The sequence below is a fragment of the Lactuca sativa genome, chromosome 3 (assembly GCF_002870075.4).
Source record: "Lactuca sativa cultivar Salinas chromosome 3, Lsat_Salinas_v11, whole genome shotgun sequence".
Classification (NCBI taxonomy): domain Eukaryota; kingdom Viridiplantae; phylum Streptophyta; class Magnoliopsida; order Asterales; family Asteraceae; genus Lactuca; species Lactuca sativa.
In genome coordinates, this window is record NC_056625.2 from 225,910,276 (window position 1) to 225,934,377 (window position 24,102).

Genomic DNA, 24,102 nt, shown 5'->3' on the forward strand with positions numbered 1-24,102 from the left:
CACCTATGATCTTCCCAAATCTCTTGAAACAAGGTTTCCTAATGAAGATGATGTCCCATGGATATCATACTTCTTTCTCCTCCTCCAACTATTCTCCCTAACCCACAAGTTCTTGAAAAGTTTAAGGTCACTCAAGCCCTATTGGCAAGGCAAGGTCTAGGTGTGATCACATCTTGGAGATGTAGTCACATATTGACAAGCCGGGAGAGTTGGGTGTCAAAGTCTTGAGAAAGTTGGTGGCTCAATCACTTTCTAAGTCACATAGTGAGTTCCTTTGGGACACCTATGAAACAGACTATGACAAGACCCTTAATGATCTTATCTATTTGCTAAGATCAACTTCCTAAAACTTTATGGACATTGACAATGATGACATTGGATATCCAGTAAAGCATTCTCTTCCCAATGGAAAGGGATCGGCTATAGTCAACTCGGTTGACCAAATGGTAAAGAGAAAAGCTAAGTCTGTGATAGTCCTGTGTACCATTATCAAAGGGTCCATATGTTTGTATTGCCAAAGAAAGGGCATTGGTTGCGAAGCTGCCAAATTTACCTAAGGATGTTAAAGTCAATAAGTTTGACTCTACTTCAGGTAAAATCCACTATCTAACTCTGTTAAGTTTCTATTCTGAGATTCTTGATACATGATGTGACCGGGTCGCATGGTGATGGTTTAAGAATCAAAGGAATGTGAAGAAACTTAAAGGAAGAATATGCTGAATCTGATCGCATAGATGGATTTCTATCGCATAGTTTGAAAAATCGGATTCTTGAGCTACTTCTTAGGAGTTATGAGATATTGCTTAGGAATAGATAACAACAAGTTTTCATATGGATTGTAAGGATAGTTTTTCCGCAAAGTTTTAAAATAAAAGAAAATTTTTTGATTTTATTTATTTTAAAATATCCTTACAATGGCATTTGAGGAAAAATTGTTGCTTATATAATTCCGTTAAGAGCAAGAGTGGAAATATGAAATTGATTCTTTCATTTGTGGTAATGTCTAAATTTACCAAATAAGGAAAGGTTCTCATCATCCAAGGTTCAATTGGACCGGAACTTGGAATCATGCAAGTTGTATAGCATGATGAATGAGAACTTTCAAGTTTTGGAAAATTAAGACTAATTACTTGTTCACATGGATGTGTGAGTCAAGTAAAGGACTTAGGGATCGAGTACACATTCTTGTGCACTGATTAAGTCCACCACTAAAGATCGTTAAGAAGAATCAAATTAGGCAGAAGGATAAAAGTTTCTCATATCTGAAAAGATGGGAGAGTACTTTAGTATCAGTTTTGAGATCATCTTAATGATTAAGAAACCATATCAAAATTAGTTCTCTAAGGAAATCTTAGTGCATTCTTATGACTAAGAAGAGGAACTTGAATTGTTGAAATGGTTAAATCAAGAAGATGAGTCATACTTCGTTCCAATACAAGTCTTAGAGTCATACTCCAAGATTGTCATTTGAGTGACATGTCTTAAAGAAGGTTTAAAACACTTGTCAAATGGAAGAGTAAAAGTTTTCTACTCTTGTACATTTGAAATTGGTAAGTTGTGATGTTTTGGATAAAACAAAGACCAACTTAGGCCAATTGTGTGAAGTGTTTGTCTTGATTAGAATCCTCACTATCTCTTGGCTATTTGACAAGGGAGTCTTATATGTCAAGAGGACAGTGGGAGTCTTAAAGGTCTTGAAAGTCTCAAGAAATAATCAAGAATAAAACCTGAAGTTCTTCGCTAGCACACGACTTCAGGTTTATAACCTATCGTGTTGACATATCTATGCCCATTCCAGTTAAAGTTGGCTTTGCATATGAGTTCTTAGAGTTCTCAATTTGTTGCACAACAACTTGGAAGCAATGGCAGGCCCTTGAGCTGCCAGGTGGCAAGAAGTTAAGATTGAGTTCAATCCATATGAGTTTGGATTTGTCATTATCCTTGTCTTGTGACTATGGTTTTGACAATTCACATGGATAAGAACACATACGCCATTAAATCTAAGTGTCATAAGGTTTCTCTCTGATTCATGAAAATGATGGTGAGGAAACACTTTCACTAAGTAGATTTTAGCTAGATAGCAATTGTGATATTTGCATTCTCAAAGTCGTTAGTGGAGCGCGTGTGGTTAACCGGCACACTAATTTGGACTTGTGAGAAGTGGCAAAAAGGTCTAAACATTATGATTACGGCATCCCTCTTCATAATTGTTTAGATACACAAGTGTGCTATCTAAGGGAAGGTGTATGATTTTGATACAGCTTTATCAAAACAATCTAGCATCAGAAATCTGAACTTTGGTAAGAAAGTCAATGAAGTATTGATTTCTAGAAGTCCAGCTGATTTCTGAGTACATGTCAAAGCTAGTGGGAGCATAAGTGTTATGCTATTAATCATCATGTTAGTGGGAGCATGATAATTATGATAAGTATTGCAAGTTAGCAATGTTAATTATAGAAAACAAAAGTTTCAATTGGGAAAGAGTTGTTTTGCTATAATTAAGGGAGAGGAAATTATACTTCATATCAAATCTATAAGGTTTAGATTTGAGGTTTTAATCATTTAGTCAAGGATATATATATGAATTTCATGTTGGAATGACTCAACATAAGGAAATTCTGTATATGAGTCCATTATTTGCGTTCTAAAATTCGATTATGATTACGGCATCCCTTTTCATAATCTGAATTATGAGAACTTGGCAAATTGAAATGGAAATGTTATAGCAAAAGACTGGTTTAGTCTTTATGTGAGACATCATGAATCGTGTCCCATATGCTTCGGATATAGGATCGATTACATGTGCTATAATCATCCGTTCTAAAATTTTCAAAAATGCCTGGGGCATTAAGAAGGGAAAAGGTTTAGAACTGGATATGACTAAAAGGATTAAACAATTGTCGAGGACAATCTAAGGTTTACCAAAGATTGGTTACTCAAGGACAATTGGAAGTATAGTGATAATTCTGGAAGGACCATATTGACATAATCTGTAAGGAGGCAACTCTTGTTCAGAAGTGATAGTCAAAATGGAATCTGGAAATGTTTCAAAGTTAGAATCGTCAATCTGTGTAAGATTAAGGAAACTTAATGCAAGAAGAATATTTCCAAGGAGTTGATCTCCTTTGGAATACTCTGTAATGATTGTTGCCAAGTCTTTATGACTTTGTGCATAATCATTACGAGAGGATCAATGCATATAAGTTTAGAATCTAACAGATTTCAGTAAATGGCATGAATTTGGAATTCCTGCATTTGCGGTAAGGATTTGGGAGTGTGAAAAGAGAATCATTGAAGTTATGTTCAATGGATCTAGTTCACAAAGTAAAGATCATAGACAAACATAGTATGCATACTTGGTGTATGGCATGACTAGTGTTTAAGAAAACATAGTGTACATGCTTGGAGCATGGGACAACTATTGTTTTAAATTCAAGAATAAAGTTGATAGCTGAAACAGTATACAATGAATAATGTGTAATCATATGGTGATAAATAAAAGGTGTTTTATTTATGTTCAAAGGGTTGATACCATATTGGATTCTATTATTATTGTGTTTCACTTTGCATGTTTTGACTTCCCGAATAAACTGGGTTATTCTTCCGGAATGACTAAGTTATTCAAACCATCCACAGTCGGTCATATTTTGGAAGTAGATATGAATTAAGACTGTCATGATGGGTTGTAGAGGTCTAAGGTGTTGGACAAGGCTACAACAATCATGAGTGCTCATAAGTTCTGAGTATTGGATTCAACCCGCGCTCATTGGAATCACTTCATGGATTTTATCACGAGTGATCATGAGACGATAATATCTTATATTCTTCAAACCTAGAGATATGAGTTGTTACTATGAGTTGATAGTACATTGATTGCACGAAACCGCATTTGGTAACTCTGTGCTATAAAACGTGCCTTTGTGTATGATTCAACAAGTAGTAGAACAAGCCATATGAGTCGAAGTTTATCCGTTCCTTTTACCTTCGGGATAAAAGCGATATCTGTGGGCCCCTCGATGATTTGATGATGACAAATGGAAGTGCTCGGCCGGGCCAGGACTGATTTGATTTGTTCAATTAGTCAGTTGTCATAAATCGGAAATCGGGAAACAACAAATGGACAGAGAGAATGATTATAATCCATGTCTCAGTCCATATGATATCTAGAATGGAGGAATATATGATCCCTTATCTAATGGACAAGTCACTGACAAAGGTCAGAGTTCATCGACAAGGTCAGAGTTCGACAGAAGCTTTTGAGAGCTACGATTGCCGGTTGGTTCCTGAAGTCATACGCAATAATAGTTTTAGACTTATCCAAGTGGGAGACTGTTGGATTAATGTCTAAGTCCATAACTATATTTGGTAAGACTTGACCCGACCCGGCATGGTCCATTTGGGTTGCATACCATCATGCACTTGAATGAGAGAAATAAGACACTTATGGTTATTAATATATTATAAGTTCTAGTATATTAATAATAAGAATAATAAGATTATTTAATTAGTATTGATCAAGAATTAATCTAGGATTAATTAAGTGATCAAAAGAAGACTAATTAAATATATGGGTTGATTGTGTAAATCATCCATACTTGTATAGTGGGCTAATGCTCCATGGATAATCAAGTTGGGCTAAAACCCATAGGATGGTCCATGGATGCTCCATGGTGTATTTGTACCCATGGATCCAAGGAAATGGAAAGCCATGACAATTAAGAGTTTACCCTAATTGTGTAACTATATAAGCATCTTATTATTGAGGAAAAATCGGCCACTAGAGATAGTGAAGAAAGGGCTAGCCGATTTTGATGAGTGTAGAATTCTCTCAAGTCATTCCAAGTGTTTTGATGATTGTGATTCCATTTGAGGTGTCACACTTGGGGCACTAAGCACTCAAGCTTCATGAAGACTTACTACACCAAAAAGGTATGTATTCTATCCTACTATATCCATTGTTTTATATGCTAGATTAGGATAATACCTTGGAAGTTCTTATTTGCATGTATAATAGAGAAAACATAGATCCAAGGTATTTAGGGTTGCATGTACACTTAGGAAGTGTTAGAATGCTCAAAACCCAATAGGAACTTCAAACACTAGCGCTCAACCTAATGTGGAAACTCCTATTGAACCAATTAACGAGTCCTTACCTCTTAGACGTTCCAGTAAAGTTAGTGTTCCACCCGTGTTATATGGCTTCCTTATAACTGCTGAGGGTGATACGTTTATTAGTGATAGTACACTAATAAATATGGATGAATCTAACAACTAAAAGGAAGCCATGGCAAGCCCAGAGTTTGAAAAATGGAAAGAGGCGATGGACAGCGAGATTTAGTCCATGTATGACAATCAATTTTGGAACTTGGTTGACAATGTACCAGGTCATAAGACGGTCGGGTGCAAGTGGGTATTCAACAAGAAAACCAACATGGATCGGAAAGTGCACACATTCAAGGCACGACTAGTTGCAAAGGGTTTCACTCAAACTCCAAGAGTTAAATATGATGATACCTTGTCACCAGTGGCCAAGATCAAGTCTATGAGGGTTATGCTAGCGATAGCTATGTTTCATGATTATGAAATATGGCAGATGGACATTAAACCGCTTTCCTTAATGGAAAGTTGGTTAAGGATGTTTACATGAATCAACCAAAGGGTTTTATAGATGCAAAGTACCCGAATAGAGTGTGCAAGCTTGAGAAATCCATCTATGGATTGAAAGAAGCATCTTGCAAATGGAATATTTGTTTCAATGAGAAATTCAAAGAGTTTGGTTTTTCGAGAAGTGAGGATGAGTCCTACGTATATTTCAAAGCTAGTGGGAGTAGAGTTAGCTTCTTGTTATTGTATGTGGATGACATACTACTCACGAGAAACGACATCCAAACCTTGCAGGATGTTAAGTCTTGGCTTGGGAAGCGTTTCACTATAAAGGACCTCGGAGAGGCTGCTTATATTCTAGGGATAATGATATTTAGAAATAGGAGTAAGAGACTAATAGGACTTAGTCAAAGTACTTACTTGGATAAAGTGTTGAAACATTTTAGAATGGAGAATTCCAAGAAAGCGGAGTTACCAATCCATAACAATACCAAATTAAGTAAGACTCAAAGCCCGAGTACCGATGCTGAGATAGCATAAATGAGTCGAGTACCATATGCTTCCGCCGTTGGCTCAATCATGTATGCTATGACATGTACTCGCCTTAGTGTTGCTTATGCTTTGAGCATGGTCAGCTAATATCAAGGGAACCCTGGTAGAGCTCACTGGATAGAAATAAAGAACATTCTTAAGTATATACGAAGGATGAAGGAGTGGGTCCTTGTACTTGGTGGAAGTGAAGACTTGAGAGTGACAGGGTATAGTGATTCCAGTTTTCAGACCAATAGAGATAACTTCCTCTCTCATTTGAGCTAGGTATTTACCTGAATGGAGGAGCAGTGACTTGGAAAAGTTCCAAGCAGGAGACTGTAGCTAATTCAACATGCGAATCAGAGTACATAGCAGTGAGCGAAGCATCGAAGGTGGCGATATGGTTGAAGAACTTCATCGGAGACCTTGGAGTTGTACAAGCCATACAAGAGCCTATGGAGATTTTTTGTGATAACGAAGGAGCGATTTCCTTGACCAAGGAACCGAGGGATCATGGGAGATACAGGAACATCGACAGAAAATACTACTTCATCAGACATCATGTAGAAGAGGGACTCCTCATAGTAAAGAGGGTATCGTCAAAGAAGAACCCAACAGATCCCCTCACAAAGGGTATAAGTAGACTTAAGCACTTACAACGTGCGTGGAACAATGGTCTGAAGGACGATATTAGTTTTAGTGATTAGATAGTTGTTTAGAAACTTGTAATAGATAAAAGGTAATTGACATTTGATGATTGAGTAAAAGAGTTTTATTTCTGAGTAAAGTTACTATCTTGTGTCAATTGCTTACTAATGTTTCATTTTGCGTGTTTTGAGTTATAGAAAAATAGTATTATTCAAATTATCCATAGTCGATCATACATTGGCAGTAGGCTATGAGGTTAGACTGTCATGAATTGGTTTGTAGATTGTTTAAGCATTTAGACATAGCAAAAGTTTGCTGTAACGTTCATGAATACTCTTGAAATAATTTTTGAGTATTGGATTAAACCCACGCTCATATGAATCACTTCATGGAATTTATCACGAGTGATTGTGAGACGATAATATTGTATAGTCTTTAAAGCGAGATATATGAGTTGTTGTTTACAAGTTAGTTGTGCATTAATAGTGCGTAAACGCATCAGTAACTTGATGTTATAAAACGTATTATTGTGTACGATTTAATAAGTAAATAGTACAAGCATATAAGTCAAATTTTATCTGTTCCTTTTATCCTAAGAGGATTAAAAATGATATCTTGGGCCCCATCGATGATTTTGTGTTGACTTATGTGTCGAGCACAGTCAGGACTGAATTGATGTGTTGAATTAAGTTCTATGTCAAACAAATCAGAAATCGGGAAACATACTATTGGATAATGAGTATGACTTTATTCCATGTGTATGTCCACACGATATCTTGAGAACGGAGGACTACATGATCCCTTATCTAAAGGAAGCGTTATTAACTAGGTTAGAGTTTGACAGCGGCTTTTGAGTGCTACGATTGCTAATCAGATTTTGAATTCGTACTTGCAGTTATAGTTATTAGACTTATCCAAGTGGGAGACTATTGGATTACGTGTCTAAGCCATAACTATAATTGGTATGTACTTTACCCGATAGTAACATGGTCCTTTTGGGTTACCTTCACCATAGCAATTTGATAGGATGAATTATGGAGAAAGAGGTTAATTGTGATAGATTAATATATTATAGGAATAATATATTAATTGAGAAATCATATTATTTAATTAGTATTGATCAGAAATTAATTTGGAATTAACTTTGTGATCAAAAGAGACTAAGTAAATTAAGGGGACTGGTATTGTAATTATCTAGTAGTTGCAAGTTGGGCTTGTGGCTCCTTGTGGAAGGTGTGGACGATTTCTATGTATAACCGACATAAATTTCGTCTTATTGAGGGTCTTCTGGAAGGATCCATAAGTTGCTTAAGGCCTAAGCAGGGTAATTAGGGTTTCCAAGTAGATAACCCTAAGAAGCCCAACTATAAAAGGGACCCCAAGGCACTAGAAATCGGCCCTATGCATTCAAGAGAATAACCTAGCCGATTTTAGGAGCCTCTCACCTCTCTCTCATAATCCTCCATTGCTAGTTGGTGTTTGTGATCCATTTGAGGTGCAACATCTGAGGCACTAAGCTCTTGAAGGTCAAGATTAATCAAGCTACAAGAGAAGGTATTCATTTAACCTTGTATTAGTTGTAAATTTCGAAATAAGATATGCTAGTTAGGGTTCATGCTTTGGATTATCTGTATTGCATGTATAACACTTGAGAAACACCTAGATCCAAAGCATTAGAGTTGCATGTATACCATAGGAATGTTGACGTGCTCAAAACCTATAAAAAATAACGAGGAAGGGGATGATGATGAAAAAGATGTTGATGATGAAGAAGACACTGAAGATAAAGAAGATGAATTTTCCACTGAGAATTGAGAAGCCTCTATTTAGGAAATGAATTCTCGTCCAAGATTGAACAAGGACATCCGATTATCCTCTACTTATTCATCCACTCCCTCTGCAGATGATATCGTACAACATGGATCAACCCCACCTCAAATGGAAACTACTGATCCACTAATTCAAGATGTGAATCCTCCACGCTCAGCTTCTCTTTCCCCTAAAGATGCAACTATTCCTCTAATGCAAACTTCCCTTCAAACAACTTTTATTTATTAGGAGGAATCCAACTTTCAAACTGTTGTGCTTTCTCAACTCTCTCTATTGCTACAGATATTTCAATCTTTGGGAGAAAGATTGACTAAATTAGAAAAGGATGTAGTTGAAATAGAACACTTTATTACCTTGGGTGATGAAGATGATGATATGGTTATTGAAGATAATCCACCAAATTCTCCAGGTGATAATAATCCACCTCCACCTCCATCATCGAATCCTCCTCCACCTCCTCCTCCATCTCATCTACCTTCTCGAACTCCTTCTCCACCAATTGGCTCCCATCCCCCAAAGTGATGATGCCAAAAAGGGGGAGAATAGTCAAGAGAGCAATGATCAACAAGTGGTGACTGCAACAACTCCATCTCTGCCAGAAATATGTGAATCAGGAAGGGATGATAATCAAAAGGCGATTGTTTTAGTTGAACAAGAGAGCAACATCCCAGATGCTGATGCAACAAATAATGATCAGCCTATCCCAGATGCTGGTGATGAATCTGAGATATATGAGTATGAAGGGTCACTAGACTTAGGATTTGTGACACAAGCTGCTATTCCTTTGAATATTGTTTACCTTGAATAATATTTTTAGGCGGAGATTCCTCAAGGAACCAAAAAACACATAAATTATGATGATGTACAACTCAATCATAGAAAGAGGAAGGCTTTCTTCTCAGGGGGATCTAATTATGCTGAAGTTGGAAGCTATTTTGTCGTTGGTGATGATGTGGTTTTAGCATAACTACAAATCCCATGTGATCATGCAACCTTATAATTAAGGATCTAGGTTTTCAATAGTTGAGCATGTAAACTTGAATACAAAAGAGAAACCCTAATATGCATCTATGAACAAAACTAACCTTAATATAGGATTTAGATACATACCTCAGTTGATATGTAGTAATAACAATTAATCCTTGTTGATTCCTTAACTCTTAAAGTAAGTTCCTCAAATGTTAAACCTCTAATGGCTTACAAATACTCTATGCAATAGGATGGGAGGAGAGAGGAGGAGGCAAACAAGAATTTTTGGCTTTGGTAGGTTTTGGGTCAAGTGGTCAAAAATCCCAAGGGTAACCCTCCTTATATACTGCAGGTTGCTTAGTCCCAAATCTAGGGTTTGCAGGTGGAAACCCTAATTCCCAACTTAAGCTTTAAGCAGCCCATGGACTCCTCATTATAAGGCCTTGGATGAAAACTTATAGGGCCATCTTATAATTTTCGTCCACTCCTATGTAAGGAGTCCAAGAGCCCAGTTTCACAACTATCAATGATTTACAAAACAACCCTTATACATGTAATTAATTCCTTTAATCCAAAAATTAATTCCAAATTAATTTCTAATTAAATATTAATTAAACAACATGATTTCTAATTAATATATTATTTTGATAATATATTAATAAATCATTTTTATGGATTTTTTATTCCAAAAATTAAATTCAACTTCTCTCCAAAAATCATCCTGTTAAGTTGCAAGAGTGAAGACAACCCAAAAGGACTTGTTTTTCTATTAATTCAAATATATACCATTTATAGTTATGAGCTTAGACACCTAATCCAACTGTCTCCCACTTCGATAAGTCTAATAACTATAATTGCAAGTACAACTTCAAAAATTGACCAACACACTGTATCTTTCAAAAGCCGCTATCGAACTATAACCTAGTCAGATATGTGTCCTTAGATAAGTAATCTAATATTTCTCCGTTCTACAAGACATCATATGAACATGTGACATGAATTATAATCATTATTTCTGTCTCAGGTTTGTTTCCCGATTTCTTATTTATAACGATCGATATCAGACTACTAATTGAACACATCAATCTAGTCTAGGCTTGGCCAAGCGCTTTAGATTTCATCATCAAATTATCAAGGTGCCCACATATATCACTTTTCCTGTTAAGGAAAAGGAACGTATGAACTTCGATGCATATGCTAGCACTATTCACTCATCAAATCACACACAACAACACGTTTTATAACATCAAGTTACTAATGCATTTTGTCACACCCCAAAACCGGAACGACGGAAACGTTCGGGGGTGGAGGACGTCATGTACAGTATCACAACAAAGCATAGTAGTAAACAAGAAACAACATCATCCATTGCATTAATAATATAATTTAATACAAGTGTGTTCTGGGAAGTTTATAAGACACCAAAAATGTAAATCAAAATAAAATATGAGTCTTGAACGAACTCCATCTTCTCAAAATCCGGCCTCGATACCTGTCTACTGATGACCTAAGAATACAAGTTATTTTGAAAGAGTTGATCAGCTTTAAAGCTGGTGAGTTCATAAGCATTTTAGTGTCATTATTTGTATGAAAATGTTTGTAAGTGTTTGATGTATAAGTTTGTAAAATTTTGTAGCAAATGTTTGTATCTCATAGAAAATCTTATATTTTCTACTAAACGAAGCCTTCTACCAAGGCATCAAATGTTTTGTATGTTTGTTTCTTGTATGAGTGTGTATTTTCCCAAATGAGACTATCATTAACCAAAAATATAGTTTTTACATTACCGTTCATGTGAGAAGATCACAATGTGAATGCAATGGGGAAATTAAAATAATACTATAGTGTTGTATTATAGTAAGTACTGCTGTACTATCTACCTTAAACCAATTGTTATTTAAGGTATAATGTGAAACGGTTACACCATACTATTGACTAATAACGCGACGATGAAAGAAATCGGAAGAAATGACATTTGGCACCCGTAGACTTGCAAGTCCCACTATAGAGAACAACAAGGTGTAGGATAGTCAATCCAGTATAGATCTATACACAAATTCACACTCTCCCTCCAAGAGACTCTGGCTACAAAACGAGCCATGGAAGTGATGCCATGCCCCGAAATAATGGTTCACATTTATGTTATAGTATTCTCGTATATGTATTGTATGTACTAGTGTAATGTATTTTCTCTCTGTCTAGTATTTAGTTTGTTCTCTTTGTTTCACATCATAGTATGTTCTCTTATATAGTGTATAGTATTTATTATTTCTCATTATAGTATGTTCTCTTAGTTTCTCATATAAGTATGTTCTATTAGTTTCTCATAATAGTATGTTCTCTTAGTTTCTCATAATAGTATGTTCTCTTAGTTTCTCATAATAGTATGTACTGACTCATGTATGAACTGACTCTTTGTATGTTTCATTGTATTAGAAGTAATGAGTATTGTCTTCCTAAACTATACCTATTATAGCTTACTAGTAAAGTTGTTTGTATAACTGAGTGTATTGAACTGAGATAAAAGCTTTTATGTCTCTACATATATACATAATTATAACTAAGGATCAAATGACACTCAGACAAACAACAGGGTACTCTAAGTCCACAACAAAACAAAGAACAGGAAATAAATTGTGTTATCAGTCTTAAGTCCTTCAAACCTTACTTATATAACTATATATGCATTAGACAAGGTTTAGACAATATATAAGTGTAAAAGAGTTAAAGAAAAAAGTTTGTCATGTAAGAAAAAGTTTAATAAAGATTTTAACATGTAAAAGACTTTGAGAAACATTTTGAAGTAGTTTGATTGATAAAATAGCTAAAAGTATAGTAAATCCATTTGTTTGACAATTATTAATCACATGTGATTGATATAATAACTATAATGTTTCAACTTGTATCCCCCCCCCCATAAAAGCATTTAAAATCATTTAAAAGGTAGATTAAGGGGTATGAACTCACCTGTAGTGAGTGGTTTGGATGAAAGTGTTGGATAGGATGCTAAGTGTCAAGTGAAGACTTGAGCACACACGAATCCTATTTAACATATAATGACAAATATATGTATCTAATTAGTGATTTAACAACTAATTAAGCAAGTAAAGACACCCTAGGACTTGGAAAACACTTTGATTCAAGTGCTAGAAGTACCAAGGGTTGCATCTAAGGGAAGTATGGCCTCACAAAGGAGTTTACGGCCAACATGGATATATCACATGAGTTTACGGCCAAAGGGTTCACGACCCTATGAGTTTACGGCCGTAAACTCGTGGTATTTTGTACCAAATTGTGTTTTAAGGTCTTACAAGTCATTAGGAAGTGTTCTAGGTTGAAGTCTAAGCCTTAGGAAGGAGGGGTGGCACAAATGCACCACTTATTAGTGTTTACGACCCAAGGTGATTGCCTTGGCCGTAAACACCATATGTTCTTGAGTTTCTTGATGTTTTCGAAGTGTTTAACAAGTGATTCAAACATATAACAAGCTAAGAGTAGTGTACTTACTTATAAGAAGCTTGTAAGGGTGTTTAAGGTCCAAGAACACTAGTGTGTGTTCTTGGTGAAATGAAGAACACTTGAAGATCTATCAAAATGGAATGATTTCATGGATGAAATCAAAGGGTTGTAATAGTTAATGAGATGTAATAACAAATCGAAGGAGGAATTTATTAAATTTTTGGAAGATTAAGATGAAGAACTTGATGATACTTGAGAGAGAATGGGAGTTCTTGAACTTGAAAGGAAAGAAATGATGAAAAATGATGTAAACTCATGCATATAACATGAGTTCACGGCCATGGATGAGTTTATGGCCCAAACTCATGAAGTTTGGCCGTAAACACCTCATAATGGGGTTTAAGGCTTGATTGTTGCACATTAACCCTAGAAGATACTTACTAACATTTGACTCTTGAATGCCATATGATTAAAAACACCCAAACAGACTCTAAATAGTGCTAAAAGATAGCAGAAACAAGTCTGACTTTGATAGCATTTGGTTGAAAGTACAAGATAAAAATTTCGGGTGTCACATCATCCCCCCGTTAGAGACTTCAAGTCCTTGCTTGGAGTTCAAACGAACCTTCACAATCGGGATACAACTTTGTTTTGTTTGCTTGACCTCTCGGTCCATAATCTCTACAGGTTCTTCCACGAAGTTGAGGCTCTCGTTGGTTTCGATCTCGTCGAGTGGGATTACAAGAGTCTCATAGGATAGACACTTTTTCTAGTTCGAGACGTGGAAAGTAGAATGCACGTTACTGAGTTTGTGGGGTAGGTTGAGTTTGTAAGCTACAGGGTCGATTCTAGCGAGAATCTTGAAAGGCCCTAAGTATCTTGGATTTAGCTTTCCACGCTTTCTAAAGCGTATCAAGCCCTTCCAGGGTGAGACTTTCAAAAGAACACGATCTCCCACCTGGAATTCCAAAGGTTTCCTTTGCTTGTCAGCGTAGCTTTTCTGTCGGTCTCTAGACGCTTTCAATCGTTCACGAATCTGAACGGTCTTCTCTGTCGTTTCCCGAATGATCTCCGGACCTGTGAGAGTACTGTTAGGAACCCGTCCTTTAGCTAACTGGGTGTCACCCACCTCAGCCCAGCACAGAGGGGATCTGCACTTTCGGCCATAGAGGGCTTCAAATGGAGCAGCCTTGATGCTCGCGTGATAACTATTGTTGTAGGAAAACTTGACAAGGGGTAAATGAGTATCCCATGCCTTCCCAAAGTCGATCACATAGGCTCGCAATATATCTTCCAAGGTTTGTATAGTCCTCTCACTTTTTTCGTCGGTTTGTGGATGGTAGGCTGTACTCATGTCCAGCCTAGTTCCTAGGGAACTTTGTAGCGACTGCCAGAACCTCGAAGTGAATCTACTATCTCTGTCAGAGATAATTGATATAGGAACTCCGTTCAGTTGTACTATCTCCCTAATGTATGTTCTTGTTAGTTTCTCCATCTTGTCAGTCTCTTTGATAGGCAGGAAGTACACGGATTTGGTCAATCTATTGACGATGACCCAAATAGTTTCAAGTCCACCTGTTGTCTTGGACAACTTGGTTATGAAGTCCATCGTGATCTGCTCCCACTTCCATTCAGGTATCTCCGGGTGCTGAAGTAATCCTAATGGTTTCTGGTATTCGACCTGAACCTTGGCGCAAGTAAGGCATTTACTCACAAAGGTAGCAATCTCTGCTTTCATGTTAGGCCACCTGTATAAATTTTTAAGAGCCAGACACATCTTATCTGAACCTGGGTGGATGGAATATTGAGTGTTGTGCACCTCGGTCATGTCCAAGTCATTGAAGCCACCATGTTTCGGTGTCCAAATCTGATCCATGAAATATAAAGTTCTGCCACCCTTGAGTTCCAAGTTCTTATCCATCCTTCTTAGGGATTCACCCGCCACATTTTCAGGTTTCAAAGCTTCAAGCTGAGCCTCCTTAATTTGTGTGGACAAGTGTGAATGGATAGTTATAGTCAATGATTTGACTCTACAATGAGAGTATTCTTTCCGACTTATGGCATCAGCTACTACGTTGGCCTTGCCGGGATGATAACGAATTTCGCATTCGTAATCACTGAGTAGCTCGACCCATCGTCGTTATCTCATGTTGAGCTCCTTCTGGTCGAATATATGTTGTAGGCTTTTGTGGTCTGTAAAGATAGTGCTCTTCGTGCTGTATAGGTAGTGTCTCCAGATCTTCAGAGCAAACACAACTGCTCCTAACTCAAGATCATGTGTGGTGTATTTGACCTCGTGTGTCTTCAGCTGTCTTAAGGCATAGGCAATGACCTTACCTCATTGCATCAGAACACAACCGAGCCCTTGATTTGATGCGTCGCAATAGACCACAAAGTCTTCTATTCCTTCTAGGAGGGATAGTATCAGTGAAGTGCATAAGGCTCGTTTCAGCGTTTGGAACACTTTCTCTTGCTTCTCTTCCCAGTCAAAGCCCATGCCCTTCTGGGTCAAAGTCGTGAGAGGTTTCGCAATTCGAGAGAAATTTTGAATGAACCTACGATAGTAGCCAGCGAGGCCCAGAAATTGGCGAGTTTCTGTAGGCGTCTTCGGTGCTGACCAGTTCTCAATGGCTTTGATTTTGGAAGGGTCCACATGAATTCCCTCTTCACTAACAACGTGACCCAGGAATTCGACTCTTTGAATCCAAAAATCGCACTTAGAGAACTTCGCGTAGAGCTTCTTTGATCGTAACGTTTCCAAGATCTGACGTAGATTCTTACTATGCTCTTCCTTACTACGAGAGTAGATAAGTATGTCATCTATGAAGACAATGACGAACTGATCCAAGTAAGTCCGGCATACCCTATTCATTAAGTCCATGAATACTACGGGTGCATTGCTTAATCCGAATGGCATCACTACAAACTCGTAGTGTCTGTAATGAGTTTGGAAGGTTTTCTTCAGGACATCCTCCTCTAGCACTCGTAACTGGTGATACCCGAATCTCAAATCTATCTTTGAAAAGTAATTCGCCCCTTGAAGTTGGTCAAACAAATCATCTATACGCGGTAGAGGGTAACGATTTTTAATGGTTAGTTTGTTGAGTTCCGTGTAGTCGATTCACATACGAAACGATCCGCCTTTCTTCTTGACGAACAAGACGGAGAAGCTTGGTCAAATAAAGCCCTTGTTGAGTAGTTCGTTAAGTTGACCAGACAATTCTTGCATCTCAGCAGGTGCTAGTCGATAGGGCGATGTGGCTACTGGGGTAGCCCATGGAACTAAGTCGATTCTGAACTCGACTTGACGTTGTGGAGGTAATCCTGGGAGTTCTTCTGGAAAGATGTCGGGAAAATCGCGTACTACCGGAATTTTCTTAGTGTCCTTTATCTCTTGGCTCACATCGACAACAAGAGCAAGGAATGTGCAACATTCCTTTCGCAAGTTTTTCTTGGCTTGAATACTCGAGATGATACGGAGGTTCGTTTCGGGTTTGTCGCCATAGACTACTAGAGTTTCGCCAGATGGAAGATTAAGGCGAACAACCTTTTCATAACACATGATGTCGGCGCGATGCACGCTCAACCAATCCATGTCGATAATGACGTTGAAACTTTTAATTGAGACAGGCATGAGATCGATTGCAAATAAATGGATATCTAGAGTTATAGTACATCCTATGTATGTACTGCTAGTGCTCTCAGTCTTTCCGTTAATCATTTCTACAGTGAACGGTTCTTTAAGTATTCGTGACTTTTGCTTAATTATTTGAGCAAATTTTAGTTCACGAAACTCCTCTCCGCTCCACTATCAAACAAAATGCATGCATAAGAGTTATCGAGAAGAAACGTACCAGTGACCACTGTGGGGTCAGCAATTGCTTCCTTGTGGCCTATAGCCAAAGCTCTTCCTACGCCACTAGCATTCTCTGCCTTCGGGCAGTTCCTTTTGTAGTGGCCCACCTCACCACAACCATAGCAATCCTGGCTCATACCATCGCTGGGGACTTGGTTGATTGGCCTCGCTGGAGCTTTGCAGAAACGAGCAGTGTGCCCCTTCCTGTTGCAGTTAGGAAACTGCATTTCCCGACAGGCTCCTGTGTGGTGGAAGTTGCATTTGTTACACTTGGGCAAACTTCCAGCGTACTGCTTTACCGGAGCAGCATCGGCAGGTGCTATCACAGCATGAACAGCCACGACCTGCTACTTTTTGGTAGCTTTCTACTTCTTCTTGTCATCCTATAATTTCTGCTTGCTGGCGGCGGATTTGGAGGGTTCTTACATGGCTAGGGTTGTTGTTGACGATGGGGTAAGGACCCCATGGTCAATGAGCCGTTGTGCCAATCGCTTGACACTATCGAACGTAGTGTGGTTTGAAGCTAAAACATTCCCCTGAAATGGAGGCACCAGCCCCCAGATGTACCTCTCTATTTTCTTTCCCTTCGTGTGGGTCGCAACTAGAAATTTTTGTGCCTTGTAACTACAACACTTATGTCAATTATGAATCAAAAACATTAAAGCATGTATGATGCTTACTCTATGACAACAAAATTTCAATCAAACACTTCATACAAGCACTGCAAATAGTCAACAAACAGTTGGAAACCTTAGAAATCCTAGTTTAAGTCCATTTCGGATTAGGATTTCCTTATTGGGCCCAATGGACCAATAAGCTTCCAATTGGAATATCATGGGATCTAATTGGACCCACTTTCAATTATTTTAATATTTTGGACCATATTAGGCCTAGAATGAAATAAAATATTTAAAAGAACCATATTGGGCCATAACAAAACTAAATAGCCCTAATGGGCCATAAAAATTTATACTTTGATGTATATTGGACCTATATCTTGTATTTAATCACTCAAGGCCCAAAAGTCTCTCCTCTCTTCTCCATTCTCGGCCCAAGCCCAAAGGAAAAGAGGAGTTGACTTATTAGTTCCACCTTATTTTTACATGGAAGTTATCCATGCAAATAACCCAAATCTCCATGCAACCATCTTATCAATCCACTATCTTCTCTCCTCTCTTCTTGCTCTCGGCCGAATCCAAACACACACACACACACACACACACTTCATTCAAAATTCTCTCAAAGAAACTTTCTCTCCATTCTCTCCATATTTTCGACATCCAAGAAGTGGTCAATGGATTTCTTCCATAAAAATCATCATTCAAGGTAAGTTGGTGCTTAAATCTATGATCTAACTCACTTTTTTCCATCAAAAATCATCTCAAAATCCATTCAAGTTCATGATCTTGCATCTTAGAACCCACCAAGCTCGAGATCCATCCAAGGAACTTGATAGGGCCGAAAATAGCACCAAACTTCTCCAAATCTTCTTCAAAAACCGATCCAAATCAAGGTGAGCTTCATACCCCCTTCTTTTTGGTTTTTATGAGTTTTTATGGGGGAGAATACAATTAAATGTGTAGATCTATGTGTAAATTTATGCTATGTGTGATTTGATGCATGTTTGTGTGTGATATCATGTGTTTGTGATGAATATGTTACCCAAAAATTGTGTAAAAACTGAGATCTAACACATGAGGAAGGAAATAAACATAAATTAAACTATTTTACACTAATCAAGTCAAGAAAAATAGCTTATATGGTTAGGATGAACATGCTTGAACATAAAACCCATTTTTGGGCTTAAATTGTCAAAAATACAAAACTTAGGGTCCAAACTGACAAATTATAGTTTCTGGAAGGTCAAAAGGGTCCAAACAGTTTGTATAATAATTTTTCTGAACAAAAACATTTTTGAGGGGCTTAAAATGTAAAATTTGAACTTAATGGGCTAAATTTGGGCTTTTCGGCCCAGTAAGCTTCAAATTGCGAGATTTCTAAATTTAAGGGGCTGAAAATGAAATTTTCTATAAAGCAGGGGATTTGAAGTGTATTAAAACCATTTCAAAGGTCAAAAATGCTTTTCAAATTCAAAAAGGATCAAAATGTAAAAAATTTCTATTTTGGGTCAAAACTGTAAAAGTTGCGAAACTGGGGGGTTCTAACCGAGAAAACATCATTCTGGAAGGACTAAAGCTGTTTACAAAATAAATTTGGGCTAAAAATGTCTTTTCAACAAGTTATGACACCAAAGTGTCAAAATAATGTTTTAAGGACTAAAATGAAATTCTTGTCAAGAGATCAGTGGGAGTCTGAAGATCTTGAAAAGATTCAAGAACTAATCAAGAGTAAACCCATTAAACACTAGCACACGACTTAAGGTTTGTAACCTATCGTGTTGACAAAATTCTATTTCTGTGCCAATCCTGTTGAGTGATTATGCATATGAGTTCTATGAGTTCTCAATAGAATGCATAAGGCAAGCTCCTTATTCAATAAAGAACATTGACTGGCATAGGTGAACGACTAGATAACTTGGAAGCAATGGTGGGACCCTGACGGCAAGAAATTAAGAATGAACAAGTTCTATTGAAATGAACCAATTTTCTCGACTAAAAATTTCTTTTAAAACCTTACTAAAACAATATTTATAAAAACCGTTTCATAAGTCGTCACATAATTTCATAGTATTAATTCAAATCTTAAACTTATTATCAGAGTAAAACATCCCAGGCTAACTGGCTATGGTGTGTGCACTGCAACCTCTCCGAGCTCCTCCTTTGAAAACTGAGTACCTGAAACCAAAAACTGAAACCGTAAGCACAAAGCTTAGTGAGCTCCCCCAAACTACCACATACCATACAAACATATAAAGCACATACTAGGCCTTGCCCACTTCATCGGACCGAGGTCCGGACTAACTGAGGCCTTGCCCCCTGCACCAGACCGAAGTCCGGAACTGACTGGGACCTTGTCCCCTGCATCGGACCGAAGTCCGGACTAGCTGGGGCCTTTCCCCCTACATCGGACCAAAGTCCGGAAACTGACTGGGACCTTGTCCCCTGCATCATACCGAAGTCTAGACTAACTGAGGCCTTGCCCCCTGCATCAGACCGAAGTCCGGAAACTGGCTGGGAACTTGTCCCCTGCATCGGACCGAAGTCCAGACTAACTACATCGGACCGAAGTCCGAAACTAACTCAACATAGAATAGCATAAACATATCAACTAGCATGAACACATATACTGCATATTGCATCGGGCCGTAGCCCGGAACACATAACACATAAATCCTGTCTGAGCCACGAAGGCATCAAACATACTAACTACTGCATCAGACCGAAGTCCGGAAACTACTGCTGGAGTTCTTGCTGATACCCTTTTAACTACTATCTGACAACTCCCGAACAGCTACTCCAATGACTCCCCAATCTACTAATACCAAATATGACACTTAGTCCCAAACTGCCCTTCAATAATCAAACTAAGTCAACTCTAATCAAGTCAAAGTCCTGGTCAAAGTCAACCCTCCAGACTGACTCTACTCGCCGAGTCAGCCCGTTGACTCGTTGAGTCCATATATTCGGAAACTCTCATAATGCGACTCAACTCGCCGAGTCACCCCAAGACTCAACGAGTTCAACGATCTCTGAGTCCCATCCTGATCAACTCACCGAGTCACCTCCTGACTCACTGATTCGAGGCTTAACCAGAAAAGGTTTGAGGTTCTGCGACCAGACTCGCCGAGTCCAAGAACAGACTCGTCGAGTCCAAGTCAATCTTCATCAGACTCGCCGAGTTGTTCTTCCAACGCCGAGTTCCTACGCGACTCTAAGTCTGATATCTAGCCTGACTTGCTGAGTCATCTCCCAGACTTGCCGAGTCCTTTCGTGTATTCTCATAATCTCGATTCACAGAGCTACTCCTTTGCTCCAAACAACAGATCTGGGTTCCTAGAGTCCATTAGCAACATAAAGTTGCTACCTTTACGTGCTACTTGTCTCATAATAACAAAAACAAGCTAGAAAGGGACTTAACTCTTGGGGAAAGGCTTTTGCATAACAACTAGAAAGGCTTTCTGCATCAATGATTCATATAGAACTCAGATCTGGAGTTTTAACTCCAGATCTAACTCATGCTTCAAGATCTCATCAATATTTCTCTAACCAAACCCTAAAACTCTATGAAAGTTGAAATAGAAAGGAGAAGGCCAAGGATAAGGATTCCTTACCGCCAAAATGACCTCCTATAGAAGTATAATCCGGATTTCTTCTAGTCTCCTTCATCTAGGCTTCTTGAGCTTCAAGATATCCTTCACCAAAACTAGATCTTGCATCAGAAAGGATTATGGCGGCTAGGGTTTGGTATTCTAGGTGAGAGAGACTGTAAAGGAACCCTAAGGAAGAGAATGAGACGTTTAAATAGTGCACAAAGTCCCGGATTTAGGGTTTTTCTCTTCAAACCAGACTCGCCGAGTTCCTCCCTGGACTCGACGAGTCAACCCTCTTTAACTTATGGTTTTCCTTTCCTTTCTCAACTTTTCTGATTTCGGGTGTTACAACTCTCCCCCACTTAAACTAAACTTCATCCTCGAAGTTCGCTATGGCCAACTGACCTGAGATCTACCAACACTCTATCTGTGAAACCTAACACCTGCTGACTACCTCCGCTGGCCTTCCGCCCGGTCCTTCTGACTATCATTAATCCTTGCGGATAATATTCTCGGGTTCACCCCCTTTTTCCTTGTGCGTCCTCTGGACTCCCCAAGTTGACATTCCATAACCAACTACCTCCCCTATCACTGTGAAGGATCGTACCCTTCACGATGTCTATCACTCCAGCCACTCCGAGTGCTGGTCACTATTGTCGGTACATATTGAATGCTTCTTACTGCTATAACTTAGTGCTGAGCACCCGTCCCAGCGAATGGATCAGATAATCCTTCGAGTAAAAGGTTCACCCCTGCAACGGTTAAGACTCATACGAGAGTTGTGTAACAAGGTCAAACCCTCCCATCTGAGATTATCCAACCCTGCTATGAGAGCGTAGCACCCTCGGTCAACTTGTTGCATTTACCATACTTCCCTTATCGTTACTACTACTGGCTTGAAAATTTTGTTGCCCCTCATCCGCCTACCGGATGAACTGAGACCACCCTGGTCCAACTAATCTGCCAATAACTAGGTTACCGGACTCCAACCAGTCACTATACCCCATCGCAATCTCTTAGTCGCCCCAAGCGACTTCTGAAGATACTTCGACTATCTATAACTGTTCTATCTACTCTGCCATTCATACTAAATCAATACTACTGAAACACTGAACTGCCTAAAACAGTGATCTGCCTGAAACACTGAACTGCCAGAAAAAACTAAACTGCCTAAAACACTAAGTTGTCTGGAACACTGAACTGCTATATGGCTACTTCCCAAAATATCTCGAGACCTTCTTGGTCTCCAATCATCTGTCGGTTATCTGCAACACCGAGTTCCAACTCAACTGTGGAGTCCAAGGACTCCTCACTTAGTCGCTCCCACGACTTCTGAACGAATTCCTTCTGTGGAACTAGTTTCCACTGGTTACCCTGTGACTGTGACCCTAACAACCTCCCGATCCAACCGACCGGGTCCATACGTCGAATCCTAACATCATCAGATCCAAGATTAAAAACGATGGTTCCAAAACCAACGGTAGCCCTTCACGTGCATGAACCTAAGCGGTCCACTGCTTCCCTGATCTCATAACTGTGGTGACGATCCAACTATCGAATCATCGGCTCAACCATAACTGAACCATTCGAGAGATCCAAAATCTAACCCGTGGATTCCCATATCCTCACTGCTGCACCCGAACTGGTGGGTACTATTGCTTCCCCCGCGTCCAACCAACACCCTCATGCAATCTACTAACCTAACGAATGCTACGGCTACATCCGCAGACTTACAACTCCCTAATACTATCTGGCCAATAGTGAATGCTACGGCTACCCCCACAGACTTACAACACTCCACTACTATCTGACTGCTACTGAATGCTACGGCTACCCCCGCAAACTTACAACACTCTACTACTATCTGACTGCTAGTAAATGCTACGGTTACCCTATAACGCCCGTAGATCCGGGCTAGTAAATTTAGAGACGATAAGCATCAAAAATGAATTTTTGATGGAAGATTATTTAGAAGGATTAATTTTAAACAATTTGTAGTATATGTCACAAGGTTTCCGTGCATATAAAGAACGCCAAAATCCGAGTTATAACGAAGAAGTTATGACTTGTCGAAGTTTTGCGACAGAACCAGCACGACCCAGCGCGACGTAAATAGTGAATTTAAGGTAGATAGACATCTATCCTTAGTGATCTAAACGAGAGTGAAGATGCCTTTGATAGTAGTCCAAACATAAAAAGACAAACGAAAACGGAGTTCAGATGAAGGAGTTATGAATTTCGAACGGAGTTTTCCTGTCCCGGCCTCCTAAAATAAATATATTATTAATATATTAAAAACAAAGTCCAAATTATCCTACAAAGTCCAAATGAAAGTTGTAGATCTTGTTTTTACCTACGCGTCGATATAAAGAACGTCGAAAATGGAGTTCATATGCGAAAGTTATGAATTTCTGAAGTTCGGAGCGCGAAACCCCAAAACTGTCAGAGACCACGACGTGGCAAAAGTGGCCACGACGTGGCAGTGCTTCTGAAGCCTTCTGGAGCCTGACAGATCAAGTGGACGATGACGCATACAATGACGTTCAAGCCCACGACGTGGGAGAAGTGCCCACGATGTGGAAAATGAGAAAACAACCCAATAAATAGATTTGAAGAGGTAGCCGTTTGTGGTTGCCAAATCTCTCTTCTCTCACCCATAATAAATCGTTTTACGTGCAATTTTAACCCCCCAAATCCCCATTATCAACCTCGAGACCCGAAGCCCGAAGATCCCGAGAAGAAAAGAGTTTCCGAGCCGAAGCTCTACCCGCGAGAAGTCTGGTGTGTGAAGAGATCACAGTTTCACCGAAGGATACTACTTCTACAAGCCGTAGTGCTGCCCGATCATCTTCTGATCAGGTGAGTGTGTGGTCACTTTCTTCTAACACATAAATATTAAGTATTTGCTATGAAATACGTGCTATGTGTATAATATATTGTTGTTTGTTTGAGATGATTGTGGAATGGATGAATTATATAAGTTTTAATGAGTTAA